This window comes from Petaurus breviceps, unplaced genomic scaffold (genome assembly GCF_028583685.1).
Source record: "Petaurus breviceps papuanus isolate PSGF00001 unplaced genomic scaffold, PetGlider_PUasm1.0 79, whole genome shotgun sequence".
Classification (NCBI taxonomy): Eukaryota; Metazoa; Chordata; class Mammalia; order Diprotodontia; family Petauridae; genus Petaurus; species Petaurus breviceps.
The window spans coordinates 34,374,983-34,387,133 of record NW_027186523.1 but is presented as its reverse complement, the minus strand read 5'-3'; the positions used below and the strand labels follow the sequence as shown (position 1 = coordinate 34,387,133).

At 39.4% G+C, this 12,151-nt stretch overlaps 1 protein-coding gene and 1 pseudogene across 3 annotated transcripts in view; one reads left to right on the top strand and one right to left on the bottom strand.

The window, feature by feature from the left end:
* The window catches only part of LOC138175909 (SRSF protein kinase 2), a 99,982-nt gene that overhangs the window by 84,188 nt on the left and 3,643 nt on the right, over positions 1 to 12,151 (top strand). The gene's annotated exons all lie outside the window — the stretch shown is intronic.
* On the bottom strand, positions 2,328 to 5,426 carry LOC138175690 (complement component 1 Q subcomponent-binding protein, mitochondrial pseudogene; annotated as a pseudogene).

Here is a 12,151-nt window from a genome sequence, read left to right as displayed (position 1 = left end):
ATTCCAGGGCCGGTGCTCTATTCACTATACCACCTAGCTGCTCCCTTGCTTTATTATTCTCAATCTCCCTCTAAAATCTTCAATTTCTTCTTATCTACTGGCTCTTTTCCCTCCTGCCTAGTACGTATAATTGTTTTCTCTATCCTTAAATATCCTCACTTGACCATTCCTACTAACTACTGTCCTATGTTTCTCCCCAGCTAAACCCTTTGAGAAAGTCAGCTATATTACTTTCTATTCACTAAGTTCAAAACCCTCCATTGCCTGTCTTCTAACTGCATCATTAGACTGAAACTGCCTTCTTCAGTGTGACCAGTGCTTTATTAACTGAGAAATCTGATGGCCTTTACTCAGTCCTCATCTTTTTTTTTAACCTCTCTCAAGCCTTTAACACTACCGATCACTGTCTTTTAGATATTCTCTCAAGATTTTTATGACACTCCTTTCTCTGGGATCTGCCTTTTCTGACTATCTTTTATCAGTCTTCTTTTCTTATTTTTTTTTAAAGCTTGTGTGCTCTTTTTTTTAAATTAAATTTTATGTTTATTTTTAGTTTACATCATTCATTTACACAAGATTTTGAATTACAAATTTTCTTCCTGTCTTTCCCCTAAAACAGGGATCATACTGTATACCCCCTTCCCCAATCATATCTCTCCTATATCCTCTCCGGCTTTCCGGTAGGGCAAGATGGATCTCTGTACCCCAGTGCCTGTCTACCTTATTTCCCAGTTGCATGTAAAAGAAAATTAATAATAATATAATAATCTTGCCCCCCACTTGTTCTATTCTCTACTTTGACCCTGTCCCTTTTCAAAAGTGTGTGCTTCTAACTTCCCTCCCCCCCAACCTGCCCTCCCTTCCATCATCCCCCCTCTGATTCCTTTCCCCCCTACTCTCCTGTAGGGTGAGATACCCTATTTGGTATGTATGTCATTCCCTCCTTAAGCCAAATTCAGTGAGAGTAAGGTTGACCCATTCCCTTTTGCCTTCCTGTTCTTCCCCTCCATTGTAACAGTTTTCCCTTGCCTTTTCTGTATGAGATAGTTTACCCCATTCTGTCTCTCCCCATCTCCTTTCATTATATTCCTCTCACCTCTCAATTTCACCTTGTAAGTATCAACTCTTCCTATTTAATTGGTCCTGTGCCCTGTATGTATACCTGTACACATATATACACTCACATATGTATTCATATACCTATGTACCCTCCTATATAGACATGTATGCATGTATACATATACATATACACACATTTATATTCCCTTCAACTATTCTCATACTGAGAAAAGTTTCATAAGTTACAATGATCATTTTTTCATGTAGGAATGTAAATAGTTCAACTTTGATAAATTCCTTATGATTTTTTTTCCCTGTTTACCTTCTCATGCTTCTCTTGCTTCTTCTATCTGAATGTCAAATTTTCTATTCAAGTCTGGTTTTTTCATCAAGAATGCTTGAAAGTCCTCTATTTCATTGAATGATCAAACATGATACTCAGTTTTTCTAGCTAGTTGATTCTTGATTTTAATCCCAACTCCTTTGACCTCCAGAATATCATATTCTAAACCCTTCAATCCCTCAATGTCGAAGCTGCCAGATCCTGTGTGTTATCATAATTGTATTTCCACAATATTCAAATTGTTTCTTCTTGGCTGCTTGTAATATTTTCTCCTTGATCTGGGAACTCTGGAACCTGGCTATAATATTCCTAGGAGTTTTCTTTTTGCGATCTTTTTCTTTTTTTTTTAAGCAATGGGGGTTAATTAACTTGTTAAATTGGGGTTAAGTAACTTGCTCAAGGTTACATGGCCAGTTATTTCTAGGGGTGGTGCTAAGTATCAGAGCCCGGATTTGATCCCAGGTCATCCCAACTCTTGGGGCTGGTGCTCTTACTCATTGCCCCACCTGGCAAAGTCCCTAAGCAATTGGGGTTAAGTAACTTGCTCAAGGTTACACAGCCAGGTGTTTCTGGGTGGGTGCTAAATATCTGAGCCCGGATTCGATCCCGGGTCATCCTGACTCTGGGGCCGGTGCTCTTACTCACTGTGCTACTTGGCCGCCCTATTGCGATCTTTTTCAAGAGGTGATCGGTGGATTCTTTCAGCCTCTATTTTGCCCTCTGGTTCTATAACATCAGGGCAATTTTCCTTAAAGAATGATTTCTAGGTTCTTTTTTTTTTGATCATGGCTTTCAGGTAGTCCAATAATTTTTAAATGATCTCTCCTAGATCTGTTTTCCAGGTCAGTGTTTTTCCCAATTAGATACTTTACATTGCCTTCTAATTTTTCATTTGTTTGGATCTGTTTAATAGTATCTTGATCTCTCATAAAGTCACTAGCTTCTATTGTTCCAATATAATTCTGAAGGAATGATTTTCTTTAGTGAGCTTTTGAGACTCTTATTCCATCTGGAAAATTTGGCTTTTTAAGGCATTCTTTTCCTCATTAGCCTTTTGAGCCTCTTTTGCCATTTGAGTTAGTCTGGTTTTTTTGTTTTGGAGTAATCCGAGGGTTTTATTTCTCGTCGTTCTGTGGTGGAATACAAAAATGCCAGCAGGCAAAGGAAGTAAAGGGTTAGGGAACATAATTTATGCCTGGCGATATTTCACAGCACAGCACTTTCTCCACTTCTAGAAACATTTCTCTTGGAAGGAAGGGCTCAGGGAGCACAGCAGGGGCCCCTGCAGCCTCAGGCCTCCCTACTGACACTTGACAAATCCTTTCAGATCTTCCAGAAGGTTGATGTACTCCTGGTGCTCTAAGGCCGTGCTGAGCTCAATCAGTTCGTCTGTGAATGTGTTGTCCATCCCACGGTCAGCCAGGAAGTCCATCAAGTGATCATACTGGGCCCAGTCCAGGGAATCCATGTTGAGTGTGTAGTTTGTATCCTTCCAGTCAGATTCACTGGTGGGCTGAAAGCTAACTTCCCAGATGGAAAAGATGTCACTCTCATCCTCTTCTTCCTGTCCAACCTCATCCTCTGAATAGTGGGAGTCCAGCACAAGGGCCTTCTTGGTATTGTCCTTCACAACTTCCACCATGAAGTTTGGGGTTGATGTAAGTTCAGGCTCTTACTGTTCTTGGGTTTTCTATCCCTCTGGTGGCTCATCATCAAATGTCAGTGGGATACTGTTGTTAATATTGAATGTGACTGATCCTCTCGCCAGCTACTCTCCAGACTGACTTGGTTTCTATCCCCTGCACACCCAGTTCCCAATCCCCAGACATTTTGGGGGGCATTTATGTTCTGGATCTCCCTTTCCTCTTTTATTTAATCTATCAGGAATTCAGCAAAGGCCTTGTCCCCCCTCCATGTGGAGCCCCCCCCCCACGTGCATGAACATAGACCAGGTGCGCTCTGGAGCGTCTGCAGGAGGCGGGGGCGCGTGGGCCCCTGCCCACTGGCGACTCCTCCTCCCAGGAGGCCTCCAAAGGAACGGGTGGTGGCGGCCACGGCGGGGTGCAGTGTCGGGAGGGCAGCAGGGCCCAAGCCACAGAGTGCAACAGCAGGGGCAGCAGCAGCGGGGCAATGACCGACACATACGGAGAGGGTGTGAGAATGACGATGGAGACCGGAAGGACAGTGGGGAAGCACAGAGCACCGTTAGTCTATTTTTTAAGGTGTTATTTTCTTCAGTCAGGTTGTTGACTCTGTTTTCATGATTTTCTTTCATCATTCTCTTTTCCCTTCCTAATTTTTCTTCCACTTCTCTTATTTGGTTTTCAAAATCCTTCTTAAGGTCCTCTGTGGCCTGTAATCAGTTCATATTTTTCTTGGAAGCTTTTGGTACAGGATTTCTGACTTCGTTGTCTGCCTCCTGTTCCATGCTTTGATCCTTCTTGTCCCCCAAATAGGAGTCTAAAGTTGGATTGCTGTGCTTGCTTTGCTTCCTTTGCTTGCTCATGTTGCTACTCAGTTACTTGACTTTTGAGGTTTTTGCTACAGTAGAACTCTGCTTCCAGAGAGGAGAACTTTGTCCCAAATTCCTGGGGTTTGCACAGCTGCTGGAGCTATTAGTTGGGTGCCCTCTCTGAAGCCTCCACATGCTCTGGCTCCTACTCACACACCCCAGGACATCTATCCTAGACAGCAAGCCAGATCCAAGCAGGTTAAAGCAAGAGCCATTACCCCTCACAATGGTTGCTTGGTCCCCCTACGATCTGCAGGCCAGGAGCTCTGAAGCAGCCATGCAGCAGCAGCATGCCTCAGCCCCTTCTCTCTACAGGGGCAGAAGCCGGACCACCCTCCCGGACTCCCTGTTCCCTGAGTCTGCACTGACCTCTTTGTATTTCGCATTTATGGGTTGATAATTCTGGAAACCACCACAGCTGCTGGTGATCCACTCTCCAGAAGTCAACTACAGCCACTGGTCAGGCCACCCTGAGGCTAAAACTGGGGTGCGGCATTGCAGTGGCCCCTTCCTGCTGGCCTGCCAGGCTTCCTTCAGTGGGATGTTTGTTTCTCTCTGTCACTTTGTGGGTTCTGTAGCCCTAAAGTTTGTTTAGAGTCATTTTTTATAGGTATTTGAGGTGGTTATGGGGGGAGCCCATGGAGTTTTCCTGCTTCTGCACTGCCATCTTGGCTCCACCCCTCAGTCTTCTTTCCTGAATCTTCATGAAGGCATGCCTAATAAATGGGGGTGTCCCATGCACTGTCCTAGACCCTCATCTGTTTTCCCCCATACCATTTCATTTGGTCATTTCATCAGCTCCCAAGAGTTCAATGATTATCCCATTACAGATGATTCCCAAATCTATATATATAGCCCTACTCTTTCTTCTGCATTTCAAACTTCATATTGCTCAAAACAAAACAACTTTTTTTTTTCTCAGCACACTTATTTTTTTCAGGTAACAAGTATTTCTTTTTATCTGCTCTTCCCACTGCCTCGATTGAACACATATTAAAAAAATAAACACAGTACAAATCTACATAGCCCAGCAAGACAAATGCCCGTGTTAACATGGTTTAAAACTGTTAGTGTGGCCTGGCAGGAGGTGAGTGATTGTTGGATCTTCATCCTTTTTGACATGTGATTTATCACTGTGTAGATCAGAGTTCCCTTCATAATATTATCATTATAGAAACTGTTCTCCTAATTCTCACTTGACATCTTTTCATAAAGGTTTTCTAAGTTTCTTTCGAAATTATCCATTTCTGTTTTGATGAAGCAGTAGTATTATGTTACATTCATATGTCACAGCTTGTTAGACATTGCCCAGTAGGATTTTCCCTTAGTTAACCATTTTTGGCTACCACCAGAAGGGGTTCTTTAAATGTTTTATCTTTGGATCCTTTTCTTCTTTTTTGATTTCTTTGGAAATAATAATGGTATAGTTACATCAGCAGGTATGCACGGTTTGGTGAGTTTCTGGGCCTTGTTCCAAATTGCTTTACTGAATGAATGGCTGGACCAGTTCATCATAGCTTCATCAACACTGCACTAGTACACCTTTTTTCCCCAAAGCCTCTCAAACTTTTGTCATATTTGCCAGTCTGATTGGTATGAAGTAGAACCTTAAAGTTGCTTAAATATTCATTTCTCTAATTGTAAAGAGACTTAGAACATTTTTTATGTGATTGTTGATAGCTTGAATTTCTTTCTTTGAAAACTTCTTATAATCCTTTGTCCTTTTTTCTATTGGGGGAAGGTTCTTAGTCTTATAAATTTGAATGAATTGTTTATAGATGAGAAGTGAGACCATTAATTGGAGAAAGTTGTTATAAAGTTGGTTTTTTTTCTAGTTACCCATTTCCCTTCTAATTTTTATTATATTAGATTTATTTGGGGCAGCTAGGGAGCACAGTGGATAGAATACCAGCCCTGGAGTCAGGCACTGGAGTTCAAATCTGGCCTCAGATACTTAGTAGTTGTATGACCCTGAGCAAGTCACTTTACCCCGTTGTCTCCAAACAAACAAAAAAACATCATATTGGTTTGTGCAAAAAGGTTTTAATTTTATATGATAAATAATAACATTTTAATAATGAAAATTGAATGTTTTATCTTACAAACTCTTATCACTTATTTGATTGTGAACTCGTCCTCATTCCATAAGGTAATTTCTTCCTTGTTCCTCTTATTTGTTTGTGATGTGACTTTTAAATATCCAAGTCATTCATCTCTTTAGAAATTAAAGCTCACTGTCTTTTCCCCAAACCCTCTTCTTCCAATCTCAGTTTCATTTTTAGTTCTTCACTCTGACCCTGCATATTCAATATTCCCAAGTGCAGTCATCCCCACAGTTACAGTATCTCATATATGCCCCCTTATGTCCACACATACAGCTTCCTCAATTGTATAGATTCTCGTCACCTAATTCTTTGACTATTGCAGTAGTAGCTTTCTGGTTGCTCTCCCTATTCTCATCTATTATATACCCATCAACCAAAGGAATTTTCTCAAAGCTTAGCTCTGGCCATGTCAGCCCATTGCCCTCAGTAAACTCTAGTGGCTCCCTGTTACCTCCAAGATCAAATATTGCATCCTCTCTTTGAATTTTAAATTCCTTTAAAACCCAGACTTTCTTTTTTCAATCTTTTCATACCTTGCTTTCCTCCACTTACTTTATGATCAAGATATATTGACTTATTTGCTGTTCTCCACACAACACAATACTGTTTCTTCTGATTCCATGTCTTTTCATTGGTTGTCTCATACATAAAATGCTTTTCTTCTTCATCACCTCCCAATTTCTCTGACCTCCTTTCAAAATTTCTCAAAGCCTACCTTGTTCAGGAGACTTTTCTTGTTTTGTCTTCCCTCTGATATTGTTTCCCATTTTTACTGTAAGTATGTTTGTCTGTGAGTAGTTTGTATATTTTTTCTTTCATTAGAATGTGAACTCCTTGAGAGCAGGAAGGGACCATATTTTTGCTTTTCTTTACTGGTACTTTGTAAGCACCTAATAGAGATACTCTTTGACGGACTGATTTTAGCAACTAGCTCCACCCTTCTTGCCCACCCCCTGGATCCCCCAGAAGCAGGTCCAGAATAGGACTTTCCCTTATCCCTTTCTCTGCTATTTGAATTGGGAGCTATCTAACATGAAATTGAGTCTGGAATTATCAGCTGCTCTGTTTTTGGCAGAAAATTCCAGCAAGACTTGTGGATAGTGAAAATCTCTTACTATTACAAAATCAGTTCTTCCAGGCTAAGTTTTTGCTCTGTTATCCAAACTCTTCATTGATGTAGCCTGCCCCCCTTTTCCTTCAGTATTCTGTTTCTCTCTCCAGTGAGCCATATTCATATTTTCTTTGCTTCCCTTCAGGGTTGCTAGATTTCTTCACATCCATATATCCCTTAATATGCTCTACTGCTTCTTTTATATATTCTGCCCTTTTTGAGTAATTATTTTCTTTATTATATTACATGTATGATTCTCATCCCACCAAGTTTCAAGGATATTTATGTGGTCAAACTAATTTCTTTACATGAGGATCTCATGAATTATTTTTTTTCTTTAAATACCTTAGTTTCAAAGACTGAATATGTTATTTTTGATGTTTTAACTAAAGAAATTTTCACACCAAAAAGGTTTAGTGACCTTGCTTATTTACCTCATGAGTCTGGGTACTGGACATGTGATTTTCATTGGTGTAGGGAATTCTTTGATAAGAAATTTGATGATATAAATTGATAAATTTTGTATAGCCTAGTCTTGAAAGAGTTGCCCAGAACCCTCCCAGGTTAAGGGTCTTGCCTCGGGGTTACCCAGCAGGGATGTGGTAGAGGTGAGGCTTGAGCTTAGATTGGCCTGACTCAGTATACAGAAGTTGTGCAGCCTTTCTGCTTTGCTGATAGGATCTGTAAAATGTGAAAATTAGGTCTACTTTGAGTGATGCAATGTCATCAAAGCACCTAGTAGATAAAACAAAAAATGATACCTTTTTTTTTAGACCTGTGGCATGGACAGTGATTACAATTAAAGTCAACAAACAGTTGTTAATATGTCAGGCAATGTATTAAGTGCTGAGGATAGGCCCTCCCCCTCCCCCAAAAAAGCAAAACCAGCTGCTACCATCAAGGAGTACTCATATTCTAATGTAACTATCTAAGAGTAGTTTGAAGGTAATCTGAGATTTTAAGGCACTAAACATAGCTAGGGATGGAGAAAGCAAATCTTGAGGAGAATCAGGGAAACTAAGGTATAGAAGTAAGGGTGCAAAGCATTCCAGGGTTGGGGGGCCAGACAGTGTGAAGGCATGGGGGAAAAAGGTAGGGCATCCCATTTGAGGAATTGCTAGTAGGTCAGTATAACCAGATTACAGCACATGGAAAGGGATGAAGTGAAAGAAGATTTAAAAGGTAGAAAGGGTTCAGGTTATGAAGAGCTTTGAATGCCAATAAGAGGATTTTACATTTGGCCTTGAATGTAATAGACCTTCAGGTAATGTACCTACAGCCCTTTGGTGGCTGAGAATAAGATAGATTGGAGTGTGAAGAAAGTTCAGGCAAACAGACCTGTTTTAGAAGGCTATTGAAATCGTCCCAGAAAGGAGTTCCTGAGGGCCTGAAGTTCCTAGGGTTGTAGCTGGGTGAGTAGACAGAAGGTAGTGTATGTGAAAAATGTTATAAAGGTAGAAATGACAAGATTTGGCAATTGATTGGACGTGTTTGGTGAATGAAAGTCAGAAGTCAAGGATGATGCCAAGGTTTGAACGTGGTTCACTAGGAGGATGGAGCCCCCTTGATGGTAAAAGGGAAATTTGGAATAGAAGATTTAGGATTAATGATCTAACTTGTTACTTTACAGATGAGAACATTTAGACCCAGGGAGGTTAAGTAACTTGTCTCATTCACTCCCAGCAGGAAGCTTAGCTGCATTGTTTTGGCTCACTGCTAGCTCTCTTGTAGACTTTTTTTCCTTTTCCCCTTGTGACTCCTTGGTGCTTTCTGGGTACATACCTAAGTTCACAGCCTCATGAAAAAGTCACACTTTTCCTTTTGGAGTTTGTATCCTCCTGCCTCTGCTCCTTTCCTGTAGCAGAAGGGAAGGGGAAGTGAAAGGAGGGAAAGAGCCAGCCTCTGTCCCTTAAATATGCTTGCTTTCTGGGCATTGTGCCTTATACTTCCTTTACATTTTGTGGTAAATTCTCCTTTTTTAGATTCTGCCTTCCCTTTACATCTTAGAAATAGCTGGAATTCTTTATCATGTCTCTCAACTCAGATAATCACTCCTTAATTTTTAGAATGTTGTTAAGCAAGACTTGGGCAGGGGACAGAATGGGAAAATGAATTTAACTGCTTCCCTTAAACATTCTGGTACATGTTCTGCATTGTGTCCTTGGACCCAAGCTGGTTTTTGCCTCAGCCCCTCCCACCCTGCCCCCTTACTAGATATGAGTGACTTAACAGGCATGAGTTCAACCACAAACCCAGGTGAATAGTAGAACCAGAATTACTGATTAATAGAGGTGTTAAGTTCAAAGGATGCTGGTCTTTTTAAAACTTGCCCATACATTCCAGTTTCTGGTACTGTCAGAAGTTGTCATCAAGTTAGCACCTAATCCCTTTAAGAAGGAATATTTTGTAAAAGAATTCTTTAAAGATAAACAGATTAAATGAATTTTTTGAGCATTATAATCTGATTATTTGAGCAAATAATCTTTGATAAAACACCAAAAAAAATCTAACCAACAAAAATATTCTTGGCTAATTAGCAAAAAATTTTTCATATCTTAAAAGCAAGTGTTCAAAAAATTCTTAGGTATAGAAGGTGCTTCTATAAGCTACTGATAACAAATTGTAATTAGGAGTGGGAGAAGGAGAGGCATATCTTTTCAGAAACTAAGGTGCTATATACTGTAGTCAGCTTTGAGAATATAAAAATAAAAAAACATTTGCATCAGCAAAAATGAGATATCAACAAGCTTTTTATTCTGTTTATGTGATAAAAGGTGACATAATAGGTGCTTCGTTTTTCTGTAGTTTTAAAGAGTTGAGTAAGATTATGTATCATAATATTTCATGTACAAAAATTAATCTTGTATTTACTTATGTTTTACAAATTCTGCAGTCAAAGATAAGTTTCTTGGGAGCAGGGACTTTAAAATTTTTGTCTTTGTATTCCCAGGGCCTGGGCAAGTAGGTGGTTAGTGCTGGACCTATAGTCAGGGAGATTCATCTTCCTGAGTTCAGATCTGGCTTCATAAACTTAGTAGCCTTAGTTTCCTCATCTGTAAAATGAGCTGGAGAAGGAAATGGCAAACTCCCTCCAGTATCTTGGCCAAGAAAATCCCAAATAGGTTCATGAAGAGTCGAATAGAACTGAAAACACCTGAGCAGCAGCAGCAGCATCCCCAGAGCCTAGCAGTGCTGTGCACTCTCAGTGCTATGTGAATTGCTTGGGACAAGCAGTCATTTTGATGTGGTTTAATTTGTGACAATGTTAGTTGTATGTGTTACTTCCTGACTCTCAACTGATTCAGAATATCTGGCCTTGACCAGATCAAATCTGATTGAAGATGTTTCCCTACTTTTTAGTTCTGTTTCAGTAGAGTGCTGGATTTTAAGCATATATGTTTCATTGTTCTCTCTTTTTTAAAATTCACATTAAGAATGGATAACATGCAAGGAAACATTAAAAAGTTGGAATTCTTTTTTGTTTGTTTTTGGAGGGGGGAAGGCAGTTGGGGTTACGTGACTTGCCCAAGATACGGTGTGTCAAGTGTCTGAGGTCAAATTTGAACTCAGGTCCTCCTGACTCCAGGGCTGGTGCCTAGCTGCCCGAAAAAGTTGCACTTCTTAAAAACACACTTGAATGACTGTTAGAAACATTGTATGATCTGTTGGTGTGGGGGTGCGGTTGGGGGGAAGTCTAGCGTTTCAGGGATTATTCAAAGCCACAATGAAACAGGATCAGTTACAACAAAGGACAAATGAAAATGAAAAAAACAATGCCAGTTGTGAACTGACCTAATTAATCCTTAGAAAACTTAGTAAAGACCTTCAAAGGGCCTCTGCCTGCTGAAGAGATTGTTATTGATAATTAGCATTAATTTGATGACTAATGAATCCTCTAAAGAAAAGGTTAAACCTACTATATGTGGAAAGAACAGTGAAAAGACCAGTTTAAAGCAGCATTTAATCATTGCTTTAAAGAAAAAATGCTTGTCATGAGCAAGACACCACAAAAACGCGTGCTAAAAATTAAGAAAAGATAATTTTTAAAGTAAAAATCTCACCTTTTTTATTCAATCCTATAACAAAAACTCTTTGTTGGAAGCTCAGGCAAGCCTATACCTGGGCCCTTTTACTTCCAGTGGGCCTGGAAGTCTTATCCTCAGAATGCTGGACTCTAGTGAACAGAATTGTTCTAAAATGACAGAAATTCCCAAATGGAGATAGGGATATTGCAGCATAGCCTTGCATTAAAAAATTTCTCCAAGAGATGGAAGTAAAGATACTTGAGTGGCCTAGGAACTCACCTGACTTAAACTTTATTGAAAACCTGTGGTCTGTAATCAACCCTAAACTTGGAGAGGTACTTATTAAAGGTATGCCTCATATCCAATATGATAAAAGTATAATTTCATGATGAACTAAAGAATGTGTCAGAATTTTGTAAAATGCAGTACCAAATTATGTAAAACAAGTGATTGCAACACAAGAACATGTTGCATATTAAAAGCTTAAGATATAAAAAAGTTGTAAGATTAAGTCTCAATACATTATTTTACTTTGCCCCATTTAATTTGCATACCACTATAGTAGGCACTTAAATCAGCAGTGTTTGTTGAGTGAATGCTTTATATGGTCTCAAAAAAGTTTGCTACACCATAATGTCTGATAGAATTGTCATTATTTTGACTTCTATTGTGTCTAGTGAATTTAACCAAATTGATACACATTAGTGGTTCTTTAATTATGGGCAATTTTTTTTGTCATATTAAGAGGCACAGATTAGTATTTGCTTTGGTTTAATCTGGTTATTTAAGAAAAATACCATAGTAAGATACTGTTGCATTTTTATTACACTTCAAAAACACATTACAGTGAACTAGTTTGTTTATTTCACAGGAAAGACTTTCAGAGAATTTAGGAAAGTGATGTACCTCACTTTATAGAATGTGCTTCTGATAAAGATACATAGAAATATTTTAAGTGTATTATTTTAAGTGCATTAAAGGTACCTAGCTTTTTCA